A 16,772-nucleotide genomic window follows, 5' to 3' on the forward strand; every position below is an offset into this window, starting at 1 on the left:
GAGGCCCGCCTCTGGAAGTCCCTTGGAACTCGCGGACCAGCCCCTGTGCGTCTCTTACTGGCAAGATGTTTGAGCGCTTCGTAGTGCCTAGATCCCGTTCCTTGCCATGTCCATTTCCGCGCGCTCTTCAGCACGGGTCTCGCCGCTCACCGTGTGCGTCAATCCGCCTTCCACACAAGTGCCACACACATCCTCCACACTAGCAGCAAGGGGCGCCGGGTCAGAGGGTGGGGACCAACATCCAGCGCCCCCCCGCAGCCTGGGTCCTGTGAAGTTTTCCCGTGCGTCTCCGCTCAGCGATTGTCACTGGGGCAGTACTGGCCGCCACCGCCACCGGCTACCCACCTCCCCGAGCGCTCACCACCTCCGAGTCTTCTTTCCCGCCTCGCGGGCCGAGGCAGGTCCGCAGACGCTTCGGGGGGACAGAGATGACCCTTCGATGTAGCCGCTATGCGCACTCAGGCACCAGATCCAGTCACCGCCTCCGACCCGCGCGCCACTTGTATTCCGCGCCGTCTCACCGCACACGTCCGCTCTCAAGGGGTCCACAGCGTACGCCAGTCCACGGCTGCCGGCATGCGCTTAGGCCACAATCTTCGGTGCGCACCCGCCTGGGATCCGTCCGTCCGTTCCTTCCGGAGAGCAGCGCGATCGGCGTCCATCACCTCCGGCTGCTGAGAAATGAAGTTTGAGGTACTATTAATGTGCAGATTTATGATCGGATTGATCGGGGATTCGGTGTCACCGCCGGAGCTCCTCTAAGTTGCGGCCATGTTGATCGACTGCAGGCCTACAACATGCATTCTTGACCGTGGGAGTTCGATCCGGTTTATTTCAGTTCTGACTTTTTGCTTGCGGATACTTTTCCCAAGCGCTCAACAGCTGGCATGCTAACTTTCTTGCAGTTTATGTGGATTCAGTGATTCACACACTTGTACTAAGACTGCATTTCTTCATCCACGAAAATTTTTTTTTAAAAAAATCCATTACATTATTTTCCATGTTTTTTTAGTGGATCCATATTTCTACAATTGTTCTTGCTTCATTTGTGCTACTGACCTTTATTGGCATTTTTTACTTATTTTTGTTTCTCTCTCTTCACTTATTTGAATCTCCAATTGTTTTACCATGCAATCTGTTACACCTCCTAGTTACTTTTTACAAAATCCAGGTGAACCACTTTTAAAATTGTGGTTGTGGTTTCGATCCTTTAATGCATATCTTGGAGCAATCAATGGTATGAAGTTCAAACCTGACAGAAAACGCAGTCTTTTTTAATTATTATTTAGGTATAGAAGGCCAGAATGTTTTTGACCATTTACCGGTTTACACTCGTCATGACAGTGGTGACATGGATGAATACCAATTAGCACTTAAACAACTAAGTACATATTTTGAGGGTAAGATAAATCTAGTTGTGCATAGACACACATTTTTCACTTGTGTGCAAAGTTCTAATGAATCTATTGATACTTATGTTACTGCTTTGAAAGTGTTAGCTATCTACTGTGATTCTGAAGATTTTACATCTCGATTAATCAGAGATCAAATTGCTTGCAGATGTTATTCTAAGAAAATTCAACAGAATCTATTATCTTGCAAGAACCCCTCTTTAGATGAAACCATTGACATTGCTAAAAGTATTGAACGCTCAGAAGTAGATTCCAAACAATTAGAACCCAATACTACTTCTACTCTTGCAGGTGTTAATTTATCTAGTAGTAATTAACAACCTTCCAATTTCAGTGATTTCAAACCAAAGAAGAGTAAAGACGTGCCTGATAGAAGTGGTAAAAGTATGGTTCCTGGACAAACTTTTTCTGGTTTACAATGTTTCAGATGTGGTTCCTCTTCTTATTTATCTAATTCAAGAAATTGCCCAGCTATCGCTCAAGAGTGTTGGAGGTGTAAGAAAATAGGTCATTATGGAAAGGTCTGTAGAGGTGGCAAACGTTTTCTCATTAGAAGTGTTCAAGAGCATGTAATTATGGAAGGTCCTGATAATTTTGAAAAAATAATGGGAGAATTATCTTTATCTGTCATTTCTGTGGAATTTTTAGAAATCAACAATGTACACACAGAAAAGAAATATGGGGATCCATTAGTTCAAGTAGCAATTCAAAGTCATGATATTTCCTTACTCATTGACTCTGGAGCTAGAATCACCATTATCTCAATCAATAGATACAAACAAGCTTGGTCACATATGGTTTTGTTACCTCCTGATGTTATCAAGAAAGAAAGCCTCTGAGCTGACCTATATTACTTTTCAGTACTACCCCAAAAAGGTTCAAACTTTACAACCAGAATCATGTAGAATGCATTTATGTACAAATGATACAAATATCTTTATTAATTTTTTACTTTAAAGATGTACATTGATGATGAATTATGTCTCATATACAGTTGTCCTAATAGTCACAATGCAAGAGAGTATATTCATACATTTGAATATCCAACATAGCTAATTTAAGCTTATCGATATATGTTGGAGCACAATTATCATATGCATTATCTCACATTATAATCAGATCTCTATCTGTGACTGTAGGGCAAAAATAAGCAACAATTGTTTACAGACAAATAAATACAATGAAAACACCCCACACAGAACCTCTCTACTATATACTCTCCTCAAGTGAACTCATACAACCTGACACTCATACACAAACTCTCAACATTCTTTTTAGGAGATCCCAGACAATTTGATAGGGACAGATGTGAGCGAATACTATTCCACGCTCAGCATGATTATTGTATCTATCTCTGAGGGGACTCTCCATACATGTAGTGATGGTCTACGCGCGTTTCGGTGGGATTCACAATGGCACCACCTTCTTCAGGACCAAGACATACTCAAAGACATCCCATTTGGGGTAGACGAGGGGTGTCTACAAAGGCTAGAACAGCGGTAAAGGAGGCATTGGGGCATAAATGCACCCAACATCCATGCCGTTGAGTATTTATGTTTTCCAAGATTCTTTCCCGATGAGATGTATCCAAGTCAATAGCACATATAAATTATAGTTGGATATTGTTCCTTTTTTTTAAATGTAAAGATCTTCTTGGTAAAATTGAGGTGACCTTAGGTCCTCTGATTTAACAATCATGAATGAAAGCTTTTCCCGCCGTTGGCTTCTTTTGATAAAATAGATAGGTATCAACTATAATTTATATGTGCTATTGACTTGGATACATCTCCACTAGGTACTTCCAGTAAGCCCCACCCAGTAGGATTGATGAGAGGTGGTTGAAGACCACGCCCCTTTTTACAACACTCTGCATACACACTGTTAGGGTTCCCTGTTAGCGCCCCCTGAAGTCACGAGGAATCACAACATTAAACATGTACCACTCTCTCATTGGTTCGGTAGACTGGAGTATGGCCTTTTGATAGAATCCCTAGATCTGAAGGTACATACTTTAGAGACGCTCCCTAACTCCTTTAAACCGAAGAAGTTTCCACGAATCAGTGCTTGGCTTACTGATCCATCGTGTGAATGGTGACCACGCCCCCAACTTTCCAGCTCCTCGCTTTCTCCCGAGTTGGCCACGCTACTCCCACTCGCTGTGGCCAAACACTCAGCGTCATACCCCATTGGAAGCGTCTGCCCTTGCGTCCGATTAGTCCCGGCCGGAGCCGGCCAGAGAGGTGCACCAGCTTCCCAGGTAGGAGCGTATGTCGGCTGCTCCGCTCGCAGTTTTAGTTTTGAGCCGGTCAGCGCATCGCGTCTACTGGGAAGCGAGGGAACCTCGGCTGCTCCGCTCCCGCCCAGACAGTTGTGAGCAGGGTTTATGCTCATGGTTGCTCCGCTCCTGTAGACTCTGGACAGGAGCCGGGCAACACGGCATTTCCTCAGACAGATCTCGGCTGCTCCGCTCTTCGGCTGACGTTATAGAGCCGGTCAGCAGGATTGTCTGTGCCTGTAGAAAAGGGTAGTTGTAAGAGAGAACCCTGAATTCCTCCCCGCCTAGGAGTCTCATGCTGCTCCCTTCCCTTCACCTATCCCAGATATTATAACAACTGTTCTTGAACTTACCATCCCTATTTCTACCGCTACCCCTGTGTGTGTGTGAATGTGTAAGTGTCCTCTTGTGGATTAACCCCTTCTAAGACCTACGCCATCCTAGAGAGAGATACTCAGTCTTACCTCAGCTCTCCGTGGATTCAAGTGACACTCCTGTTTTGGGGTATACTAAGGACTCACCAGGAGTAAGTGGGCCATATGAGAAGAGTGGACTTGTATTAATGAGATAATGTGCATAGTATCTAAATTCTCCTTGTATTCCTTTCCAGGTCTTCCCTGATCAACTCCCCTCAATACCTGGCACGCACACCCAAAACTCAGGGAAAGAGTGGTGGTCACTCATTGGTTATTCCCCTCACTTTTGGCTAACAAGATCTCATGAGAGAGTGTTTTCTGTCTCCCTCTGAGGATTGTCTTCTGAAAGTGGGGAGAGCAGCATCTTCGCTCCTGTGGAATCGGAAAAGAAGGTTCTCCCTTCTTGGGTCGAGCGCAACACACGCCTCTTGGCGCACTGCTGGTGGGGAGATGAGGTCCCCTTGTGTCCTGAGGACCTCAGGACTAAAGTGAACTTTATCCCCCAAGCAGCAGTGCATCAGGAGGCGTGTTTGCAGAGTGGTGGAGAAAGGTGACGTGCCTCGGACCAACTCTCAGCAATTGAGCTGTTTGAGGCTTACTGGAGGTAAAAGTTGACCCCCAGGGACCCTCAAGAGGCATGTGTACTTCATCCCTCAACCAAGAGCGCACCAGGAGGCGCGTTTGCAGAATGGTAGACAAAGGGGGCGTGGCCTACGACCACCTCTCAGCAATCCCACTGTGTGGGGCTTACTGGAGGTAACAAGTAGGCTAGTTGGCCCCTAAGAGCCCTTAGCAGCGAAGGGGAGTTCATCCCCCAACCAAGAGCGCACCAGGAAGCGCATTTGCAGAGTGGTCGACAAAGGGGCAGTAGATTGCTACCAGAACTCAGCAATCCTGCTGTGCGGGACTTACTGGAGGTAATAGGAGGGATAGTTGGCCCTAGAGGACGCCCTTGGGGGCCAACTACCCCTCCTCTTACCTCCAGTAAGTCCCACACAGCAGGATTGCTAAGATGTCTTCGGAGGCCACGCTCCCTTTGTCCACCACTCTGCAAACGCACCTCCTGATGCACTACTGGTTGGCGGATAAGCTACACTTTACTCCAGAGGGACCTTCGGGGCTAAGAAGTCCTCCTGCTACATCCTGTAAGTCCTATGCAACAGAATTCCTGAGAGCTGGTCGGGTGCCCAGAATCGTTTCTCCACCACTCTGCAAATGTGACTGCTGGTTAAAAAGCATTCGAAATTCACTGAAAAAACACAGGTTTCAGGGACTTTATATTTAGAAATTAACATTTAAAAAGCCTTAGAAATTCACTAAAAAACAGGTTTCAGGGACGTTATAGTTCGAAATTAACATTTTAAAAACCTTAGATATTCACGGAAGAAAACAAAGGTTAGAGGGACGTTATAGCTAATCTGACATTTCACTTGTACAAAACCGGAGAAATTCAGCTATTATAGTTAGCTGAGGTAACTATAACTCGCACTCCCTCAATGCACTGCTTATGCCCTCATGTATTACATCAATCATGACATAGTAGTGACAACATATATATGTGTCCCTCGTCTTCATTGCTTGATTTTGCTCTTGAAAAAATGTCAAAGTGCCCGAATGTCACTCATAATTACACTGAAATTATGAATATGTCACACATAAGCAATCTGAAACCTTGGCAGCTATGCAAGTGCTAATAAATGTAATACAGTTGCAATTCTTATTCGGTAGTTGTTTTACTATACAGCCCTACAGACTTGCTACGACCCAGCTAGAAAGACAACAGCCAGTGGTAAAATATGGCAATAACGGCGGCACCGGCGACAGTCAGTGGCTATATCACAGCCTCTTTCGTCTGTCGTTTGGTATGATCTGTGACAGTTAATCGTGAAAGGATGCTACACTCACATCCCCCAACCCCTTGCGGTAATAATGCAGCAGGTAGGCAGGCAAAGCCTTGCCTAGATAATAGCCAATCAACGTAGGTGTTTTTACGTGACGTACTCGGGAAACAGACGGCACTGAATAGGTGGTTTTAAAGGCTCGCGATGTTCCAGGAAGGAAAACGGAACACGGAAGTGTCTAAACCAGACCGGAAGTGTAAGGCACAGAGCGGAAGTGACGACAAGAAGGGGCGGGGGAAGAAGATGTGAGAGGGAAGCTCTGGACAGGCCGCCCCTGGAGCCCGTAGGGGTAGCAGGTGAGCGCAGTGTGAAAGGACAGTGACTCTGGGAAAGATTAATTATCAAGCAAGCATATTTGAAGCAGTGGGGTGAGTGACTCTATAAAAAGAGTAGGTGAACAGTCGGGGGAGGAGCCACGGGTTTTAGGCGTATCAGAGAGCACGAGTATGATTCCTGGAGGGTATGGGTTGGGGTTGTTAGCGCAAGAGGCCTGGGGACAGCGGAGGTGAGCAAGAGCGACCTCTAAGGTAGTAAAGTTCTAGCTGATCCATTATTTGACGTCGACAGTATTGTGGACACTTTATAGTGGGATATGTGGCCAGCTTTCTTTTTTTCTGGATAGAGCTACAAGCACTTGTAATTACATAGGAAATACGTCATGCTGAGTCCGTTTTCTGAAGTCATGAATTTTACTGACCCGGGGAGGCTGCTCTCCTGGTCTGTTTTGTTTCGCCAGCTACTAGCCACGCTATCGGCCTTGCAATTCTAGTATACTTTGTGGCTGGTGTAGTTCCTTTCCACAAATATTGAGGTGCTGACACCGCACTTTTCCACTCTTTCCTTCTCAGATAAAAATTGTTGATAAATGCTTAATTACACACAAGAAAGGTCCTCATTTATTTGCTCAAAGGCAATTTTATGGTGGTTCTTTCGAGGACAGATTCAAGTAATCAGTGATGTGAGTTTTGTTTTAACGTAAACACTATATCTGTCAGCCTGTAAAGGATACATTCTTCCGAGTCTCGCAGTGCTGCATACGTCCAGTTTTAGTATGAAATGTCGTTTTTCTTTGTTCATCACCTCAGAAATATCTCAAATGTGGTCAAGTTCATTTATTAACTGCATTGTTATAATCACAACAGAACTGCCTTTGTGAGTTATTAAAACTGCGAGACAATTTTGTCCATTTCCAGCTGTCTTTGATCTGCATGTAATAAGTTCAGATGGTGTGTATTTTGATCGTTTGAGACTAAAATGGTGGTGCAACTGAGTTGTTTTAACACTAATGCAAAATGTTTATCAGTTGTATTGTGACAAATGTGTAGAGGACGTGGGATTTTGTAACGTGTTTACTAAACTTTACTACGAATATGCGTTATCTGTTGACAGTAAATTAATTGCCTAGAGTCATGGCCTTATGGTTTTCTCTGGTACGTCGTGTTCGTCTTCACATGAAGTTACTTTAGAAGTAGTCCGATACCGAGGTGTTGTAAACTTTTTGGGACTAAGACAATCTAGCGGCTCCTACAGCACAACACAGCTTATGGTGGAGGTGCCACAAAATGTATCACTTCACTTGACGGATTGAGCTAGCAATGCCCGTGAAAGTACTCTTTCCTGTGGTTGGGTGGGTTTATGTATAAAGGTGGAGGAAAATAATAGGATAAACCAGGATCGCACAGGAGCAAGCCAAGATAGTCGATGAACAACAGCGCAAGCTGGAGTTTAGGTACTGCAAGTAGTGGTTGTCGACCTCGTCTTACTTTTGATGACAAGGTGATATGCATGTCTTCCTTCGGTCCCATAAGTGTGTCGACCTTTTGTGTACATTATGTGCTGGATCCTTATTGTGATTAACTTTTAGACACCCACTTGGGTTAAGCTTGTAAGCTATTCTTTGTTTTGCCCTCGGTTAAGCTGAAACATAGCAAACCTTCCTATCTGTGTGTGCCGATGCTCACATCGGTAAAAGGCAGCTACTTCTGTGTCTCACTTGGTCAAGTGTTGGCCTTGTGTTTTGAGTTCCAGAGTTCTCAGTGGGCTGATTGTCGCATATTTATTTACTTTTAGAGTTTTTTTTATAGCGCAAACTAGACCCGAAGGCATCAGAGCGCTTCACAAAAATGGCATTGCAATAGTTCTACAAATTAAGGTAGACATAGAAGGCAAACAATGTTGGTACGTGAGCGAGACATAAGTTGACATGATTATCAGTAGCTGGCACAGTATGAGGTAGAAACAGTTCATGAACGACTTGTATGGAGACATTGTTCAATTTGATTAGCGTGTGCGAATATTTAGGAAAGAGGTGAACCATTGGGAGACAGTTCTTTGATGCCTTCGAGAGGGTGTATAGGAGGATGTTGTGGTTGCCCGTGTTGAAAGCAAATGATGGGTCCAAAAGGACCAGGAGGCATGCCTGTCGATCGCCGAGTGCTCGGTGGAGATCTTCTGCGCTGTTAAGAATGGCCGTTTCTGTACTGCAGTCTTTCCTTAAACCTGACTGGAGGGTATCATATAAGTTGTATTTTTCAATGTGTGTGTTTAATTGTTATTTGCTTTTTGAGGGAAAGATGTTGTTTGTTGCTTGATGATCGTGAAAAATTCTTTGGGCCTGTTATTTTAACGGTCCCATTGCTGTCGGAAAAAGGATGATTTTTGTCTGAACGTATGTTCTTTATATTTAAGGTTTTCGGTCCGGAAGATCGAGAGATTGCTTTCAGATGGTTGCTGTCTACAGGTTCTTTCCGCTGAACGTAGTTAACACCTTTCATTGTTGAAGTCGTTGTTAAACCAGGATCTGGAGGGGATACTTCTTGAGTTTCTGCGGTGCAACTGCTTCAGTGAGTTCTGTCATTTTTTTGTGTTGTGGTGATTGGTGGCGGGGGGAAAGGTCAGGTGGGGGCAGGATTTGGAAGTTGACAAGTATTTCTAAATCTTCATTGGTGATTTTGTGGATGTTTCTCACCCAGCGCTTAAGACGTCTGGGTTCGAGGTAGGCCTATGGGTAGAAGGTATTGAGTTGAAGAAGCATTAGATGATGGTCTGTCTAGTCAGACAGAAGGATGACAGTGCAGGCATAGTGTGTCGTGCTTAGAGATGATTGCGTCAAGGGTAGAGCTCTACACAACCCAGGTCAAACAGCAAGTCAGTGTAAAACAAATCCAATTGGAGGCACCATAAAGTATCCCAAAAATATAAAATACGGTACTTGTGCCACAGAATGTTACGCGTTAAAACCACTAGATTTTTCCTAATACAGGTATTAAGGTATAGGTAAGTAATTGTGCTTGTTGCAGAAAACTTCAACCTGCGAATCACAAGCTCGATTCCCTGTGATGTAATTTGTTATCAGTAGTTTCAATGTTGTGGTAGCACAGTTTTGTGTGGTTTTGTTATTTCAAGATCAGGAATTCCTTTTCATTAGTTATTTCCTCTAATACAGACCAAAACTTGTACTTAAATAAATTATTTGGGCACTTTTTGAAAATAATATTGCTTTTTACTTTATAAAGCAAAAGTAAACCATGTTAGCATAGCAGTTGTCAGTCTGTTGCTGAACGTTATTAGAATCAACCTTGTTTCTAATCTTAGCCTTTTGTCTTCATGTTGTATGATTGTAGGTCAATCACTTGGCTGTACCTATTAGGCCATGTTTTCATGCTCAAAATGATTTACTCCAGGCAAGTCTCTGCCTTAGATGTCTTCAATGAGGTAACGGTTAAATTCCCTAGGTGCACAAGCAAGCAGTATGTTCCAGTTCGAAAAAGAATGCTTGAGCTTTCTAACTAAGAGCTATACCTTGAGTTAGCAATACCTTAATTTTTAGGTTCGAGATCTCCCCTTCACCAAATGGACATTATGGTGGTTAACCAGTCCGTAATGCTCGCGCCAGGACACTCTCGAGTAATTGAGCGCGCTATAAAATCCTTTATAACATAACATAAGTCTAGTTGGTGTTTGAGTACAAATTTCGATAATGGATATTTACCATAGACCATATTATTGGAAGGCTCTATTTAAGGCTGTTTGTAGGGTAGTATTTTTAAAACAGTAATTGTAACCCCGTTATATATTTTCGAAACTGATCAAGCAAGTCACTTGAATGTTTTTGGTGTCCTTGATGAGAATGTAATTGTTGAAACTGTTAGTGCCTCTTTCTAAGATGTGTTAATATGATCAGAAGTTGTGATCTTGACAGTGGCTTTAATACACATTAATACCGTTTTGTTGCCTTGCATAACACAAAATGCCTTAGGTGAAGCGTTGTATTAGTTCAAGCATTTTTCTTAAAACTAAAAGCCCTTGTCAAAGAATTGTCTGAAATATGCTGGTTGCATGTTAAGAAGGATGGGGGTGTCATGCATTTAAATCTGCTCACTTGTCACTAATTTCCCACCTACAGGTTTTCTCAACTCTGTGTTACAAAGGGCTTTGGTCAAGTTTGTCTTAGAATCGTTTTTTGATCTGGGCTTTGACTTGAGTAGTGGGGTGGGGTCAATCTTTGTGCTACATTATCCTAGAAGAGTTGACGTGTTAAGTGTGTATCAGGTTGCAGTACCTAGTGGGTGAGTTAGTGAAAACTCTTGCTTTCAAGCCCTCACCTGGGAAATCAAGAACTTTTCCTTGCTATCAAAATTATGAAGTGACATCCATGCTGTCTTATTAGGCCAACTCTTGCTTTCAAGCCCTAACCTGGGAAATCAAGAATTTTTCCTTGCTATCAAAATTATGAAGTGACATCCATGCTGTCTTATTAGGCCAATAACAATGTTTGGTGGGGTCATGGCTTCTGGTTCCTATATCGGACTGTAACTGACGAATTTAAGGGTTTTTTAGGGTTTTAGCTGGGAACTATGCCATATAAGCGATAGGTTTGTCCGTGAATCTTAACTTTCATGTTCCCTTCAATGTGAATGCGTTTTGTATTGCTTGAATTTTTTATATTTTTTGTTGGCCGCTTTTTCAGTGGATTTCTGAGTTTTATTTTTAAAGGGAACATTGGCGAATGAACGCTTAGCCGCAGCCTGTGCTCACCTGGCTCATAGCCTGGTGTATGGTAGGCCTGGGCGGTGAACTTCGCTCCGTTTGCGGAGTTTTCTGCACTCCGCGGAGCTTGCGGAGTGCAGAAAACTGTGCTTCGTGATGTGCAGCGGAGTTTTTACCCCTCTTGCGAGCGCGAGCTGCTGATCGGGTAGAATTTCTACCCGAGCAGCAGGAATACCAGCACAAACTGAAGTTCGCACTGCACTACGCCACGCGCGGAATTTCGCGAAGTTCCGCGTAGCAAAACTCCGCGAACTACGCCCAGGCCTGGTTTATGGGCTCACATTTTGTCCATCGTCCAGGTCCTGAGTACAACCTTGTATCAAATTGGAATGCTTTTGGTGTGTCCCCTGGAAATTCGCCATATAAACAAATCATACAGTGGCCGAACTCATTCCTGGTGCACATAGAAGTTAATGGGATTCAATCATGAGAGTTGAGTTTTTACTGTTGATGTCCCACAGCCTGACCTACTATGGCTGCCGATAACTGAACACCAAGTACCTTTTTGCCACTTACTCTCACTGTTTCGAGGTGAGCAGTCCATGGATTACGCAGGGAAGTGGTGTGCGGCAAGAGACTAAGAACTCCACATTTGTCACAAAGAATAGGTGCAGGGAAAACATGGTATAACTGGTGCTGCAGGAAAGGCATTTAACACTAAATTCAATGGTGCAGTCTTGCAGTGGATGTGAGTAGATCACTGCGTTTGTTAGCCATTGGCCAACATGCTGTGCTTGTATCCCGTTAGCTAATGGATATAATATCAGAATTAGGTCTGGTTGACTCCTGGACTCTTAAGCAGCGTCTGTGCCTTAAGATTTTCCCAGGGCTTGCAGCTCAGCTTCGGTTGTGAGGTGCCCACTGCTGTAGTCAGCACTCAATACTCCACCTCTTACTAGACACAGGCCGTGAGGTTGAAGTTGCTACGGTTGTGCTGAGGAAACAGCATCAGTCTCTGGTCAAGTTCAGACCCAAACAAAAACCCGCACCCAAGATGAAGAACCCATTCATATGTCCATGGGCAGATTCACAGGGGTCTGTAAAGGTTTTGGGAGAAGGGGTAATGGCTAGAACTTGTCCCAGGAACCGCACCTTGGGCTACCTGTCTCATGACACCAGGTCAAAGAAGAATCGCTGTGGGAATTGGGGGGAGGGGAGGGAAGGAAAATGAAACTCCTTACAGCATTGTCATATATTGCACACTTTTCTGCTAATGGTTGTGGCTAATTCTTTACAGAGCCCAAGATGGATTATTGTTCTTTGGTGGGCCACTGGGACACATTTGTACATTCTTCTTGACCCATTTTTATTTTATTTATTTATTTGATGAGTTTTATATAGCGCTGGCTAGACCCGGAGGTATCCGAGTACTTTACATGAGGTTGAGAACAAAACAATATTCTGTTCCATAAGATACTAGAGCAATTTGCGAACAGGAAAAACAGAAACAATGGAGCAGAGGGGGTAGAGTGTGAAAGAGAAAAGGGGCATGATACAAGAGGATTAACGGTGATTAAAAACATTGCATCAAAATACAGTTCACATCGGTTACTGGAGGAATTTTAAAGGTCCATAAGGCGGAAGAGGAGCAAACCAGGCGGCGAGGAACAATCTGGAAGTCTAAGGCAACCGCAAGATGGAGGGATCAGGTCAAGGACCAAATAACAAAATGGCGGGGCTGCAGGCGAGCACATCCGTTCAGAAATCAAAAAAGGAGCACCTACCCCAGGAGCAGGGCTGAATGAGGATGGCAAGTCACCTGAAGTAGAAGGGGGAAAGGCTGGAAGTCATTGTTCCCTCTTAAGTTTTTTAAAGTGGGGAAGAAGTCAGCACAGGCACAATCTCCAGGAGGGGAAAAGCAGCTACGGTGTCCGGAGGGAGCGCACAGCACGCAAAACGGAGAACAAGCTTGAAGAGAGAAAAGCAGGGCACCGGCGTCACGGCACTCTGGAGGAAGCTCCGACGGGGAGGAACGATCCACACGCCCCAGCTGCAGCCCTGGAGAGGCGCCGCTGGAGCCAGGAAACAGCAGCACAGGTCCGGAAGGCAAGCGTTCTTGATCGGTGGGGCCACCAGGGTAGGAAAGACGGGCATCGGACGTCCAAAGGGAGGCGAAACCGGAGGGCTGGCAGTAGGGCAAGCAGCAGCAATTGAGCCCAGAGGCAGAGGGAAGTCCAGGAGGGGAGAGCCTCATCTCCGCTCAGCGACAGCCATCCGGAGAGCTCAATCAGGCATCGACATCGCCAAGAATGACTCAGACGACCGCAGGTCATCAAAGACTCGAGGAATGGCGGGGGAGAAAGAAGACCAGTTGCGGCGATGCGAGGAGAGCTGTGCCGGATGCCTGGCTGGGTAGGTGACGGCCGTGGCAAGAAACCGGAGCCAATCTCCCCTATAGCTGGCGAGCAGCTCCACAGGGCATCGGCCATGACTGCTCGGTCTCCACAGAAGAAAAGCATCGATCACATTCCAACTCCAAGAATCTCGAGCCCACAAGCGGGAGCCCAGAGCAACGAGGACCGCCGGTAAACAAGATCACAGGTGAGCAATGGGGTCCAAGGAGGAGGTGGGAATCTGGGAATTTAAGCCAAAAAGGCGACCCCTGGCCGGGAGCTCCCGGCCGTAGCTCCTCACCTGTCGGCCATCTCGGACCAAATAAATAAATAAATAAACATATGTGGCTCAGGGCAGACAACACCAACAACGTGTGGGTTAAGCTGACTTGTGCAATGCGCCGTCTGCTAATTCTGGACAGACACTCTGCTTGGCCACTTAAACTGAGCTTCTCCTCTGGGCAGACTTCCTCATACAAGGATGCCCTCTGCACCCCTCTCTCTCTCTCTCTATCTAGCTCTCCATCTCTCTCTCTCCGTACCGGGCATTTTCGTTTCCATGGTAGAACCACCGCCTTCTCCAGCAAGTGGTTGCAGACCATTTCAGGTGATGATGATCATCACTTGGAGACTGGCTGTTCGCCTTGGATCTCAGAAGTTAGCCTGATGGTCTGTGGAGTTTCATTTACAGCTGTCCAATGAGAACGCCCTGGGACCTTTGTTTCTGGTTTAGTCCTTGACTTAATACTTGTTTTCAAGACCTAGAATCTTGATTCCCACTGCTCTGTCCTGGAACCTGATCACGGTGGTCCCCTTGCTTGGTCCTCTATCCTATAAAGGAGACTGCTTTCTCCACACCATCCAGACCAGCCAACTTAATAGGAGTGCTCCAGGACCTCACTCCGTTGGCTGCCACCTCTGCACTTATATAGAGAGCCCTTTCTCCATCCTCCCATCCTTCAGAATATTACTTCACAAAAGCCTTGACATGCTATGAATACCCAATCCTAGTCTTACAAACTATCTCCAACCTACATCTTGTGCTGCAGATACTTGTACAGTCCCCATTCATCAACAGTCCACCCTATCGTCCTGCACAGGTACATGGAATGTAGCAGAAGGACCTGGCCACATAACTTGGCGATACCAAAGGGGATGATGGACGGAGCGCTTGAGCAAATCAAACACTCACCCCTAGTCAACTGATCTGGGTTTAATCCATCATCATTCTTTAGCTCACTCCACCACCCCAGTTCAGACATGGCCATATGCAAATCAGTCTGACCCTGTTCCTCATGGGAACAGTCCAGCCCGAACTGCCAAGCCATGTCTTCCCTGGACCGGAAACAAGCATCCTGGGGCCGGTTTCGGGTTCATAACCCTCCTCAGCTAGGCTATCTTGAATCCAGTGGCAAAGTGAGCAAGGGACCCACATCTGAGCATACCCTGCCAATTTAGGGCGAACAAAGCGATACCAAAGGGGATGATGCATATGGCTGGGTCCAAACTGGAATGGCATGGTGAGCAAAAAAGCGATGGATTTAGGCCCAGATCTCTGTACTGGGGTGAATATATGACATTGTTCTGCATTCTGTCCATCAATATTTCTTTTTGCATTTGTCACCCCGAGTGGGACGGGTATGCTCAGACGCGAGTCCCATGCTCTCCATGCCACTGGAATCAAGCTATCCTGGCTGAAGAGGGGGGGAAACCCCGAAACCGGTCCTAGGATGCTTGTTTCCAGTCCATGTAGGACCTGGCCTGGCAGTTTGGGCTGAACCGTTTCCCATTGGGCACAGGGTCAAGACTGATTTGCTTATGGCTGAGTCCAAACTGGAATGGCATGGTGAGCAAAAAAGCGATGGATTTAGGCCTAGATCTCTGTACTGGGGTGAATGTATGACATTGTTCTGCATTATGTCCATCAATAGTTCTTTTCACATAACATGGGCAGAACATTAGGTAGGGGCAAGGCCTGTGGGTTATTCGCCAGTGCACGGAAAAGCAAAAAAAGTTAGTCCTACATCTATGGTTTAAGTAGGTAGCCACCACTGCCGATCACCTGCCAGCCCAGTGGATCTATACACACGGAAGTTATACTTGTTGCCCCCTCATAAAGAGAGGCCATTTGCTTTGCAATTGTCTTGCTTGTGGGACACTCAAATGTTAAGAAACCATAGAAACATGCAGTTGAGTAACTCCGTGTGCGATGTATGCTTGCAGAATCGTGCAGGGAACATTGCTTTCCCAACTCTGTCTCTTTTGGTCCGTATTAGTTGGTGGGCAGGGGAGCACATTTGGAATAATATAAGTGCAGAATTTCTGAAGCTAAACTGGTCCAATGGGTAGGCTGGGCTAGCCATACTCTACTAACGATAGGACCAGGTCACACAGTACCACAATGAATTATTGGGATAAGACTGGAAATCAACTATGCTAATACTTGTAGAGGAAACTTTTCCACGTCTGAATTTCCTGTGGTTTTTTTGCATCCTAGTTTATTAATTTTTAGGTCTCGCCTACGCAGCGCGCATGCTTTGTATAGGAGACCTTTAGCCGTCGTGCAGCTCTTTTTCCAAGCCCATACTCGTGCTTGTGGCTGCATACAGCTTGCGGGAGTGCGCAGCGGCGTGCCACAAGTAAGAGTGTGTGCTTTGAAAAGAGCAAACAGCTGCTGCCTAGCGCGCGCGCGCGTGGTCTCACCCCCCACCACCACCCCTCCCACTTGTTTACTTCTTCAAGCCTTAAGGCTCAAGCCCGCCCAGCTGTGAGAGTTGTCTCCTGTGTGTAAGTGCGCATGCACTCCCCCCACCCGACTTTTGCTTACTGTCCAGAGGTGCATGGCTGCAAGACGGGGAAGAGATCTGGATGGGGATAGAATGTTTAAGTATTCCAAACATATTGTTGAAGGAAATTGGTGAGAACATTCATGATACTACTAACTTGTTTGAAATGTATGCATTGACCCCGTTTTATACCTGTAGTGTGGGCTTGTGGGAGTTCATAAGCAAACAATATTGCATTTGGCAACAGAGTTTATGAAAAGTACAATGCTGTTAACTCTTTCTCTTTAACCACTTCTCTCCCCTGCATCATCAATGGTCACTCCTCCGAGAATCCATTTATTCCATTTGAAGAACTGTCCCAAACAACCACCAACACGATGATACAGCTCATGAAAACTCTCCTTAAGAGCACATTTAAGGATCGCACACCATCTGCTCACCCCTAAACATTTGCCCTTTATTTTCACTGACAACTAGCACTATATTAAACACCTACAAATTGGCTCAGCAGGCACCTGAAGGCCGAGCACTTCCTGATGTTCCCTTATGCCATCACTGTAATTCCATGCTTGGTACACCTCCTGTAACCCCTTTTACTAG

General features: G+C 45.5%; 1 protein-coding gene across 6 annotated transcripts in view; it reads left to right on the top strand.

Annotated features, from left to right (window-relative positions):
* Window positions 1–6,165: 6,165 nt before the first annotated feature.
* ZFAND6 (zinc finger AN1-type containing 6) overlaps window positions 6,166–16,772 on the top strand; it is a 181,798-nt gene continuing 171,191 nt past the window's right edge. The window contains exons 1-2 of one of the 6 annotated variants that reach the window (XM_085644703.1): window positions 6,168–6,300; window positions 8,693–8,847. The gene's annotated coding sequence lies outside the window, so the exon portion shown is untranslated. Of the gene's footprint in view, window positions 6,373–6,413; window positions 6,532–8,692; window positions 8,848–16,772 lie in introns of those variants that run through there. The other 5 variants (XM_085644704.1, XM_085644705.1, XM_085644702.1 and 2 more) reach the window with 5 other exon arrangements.

This window comes from Triturus cristatus, chromosome 3_1 (genome assembly GCF_964204655.1).
Source record: "Triturus cristatus chromosome 3_1, aTriCri1.1, whole genome shotgun sequence".
Classification (NCBI taxonomy): domain Eukaryota; kingdom Metazoa; phylum Chordata; class Amphibia; order Caudata; family Salamandridae; genus Triturus; species Triturus cristatus.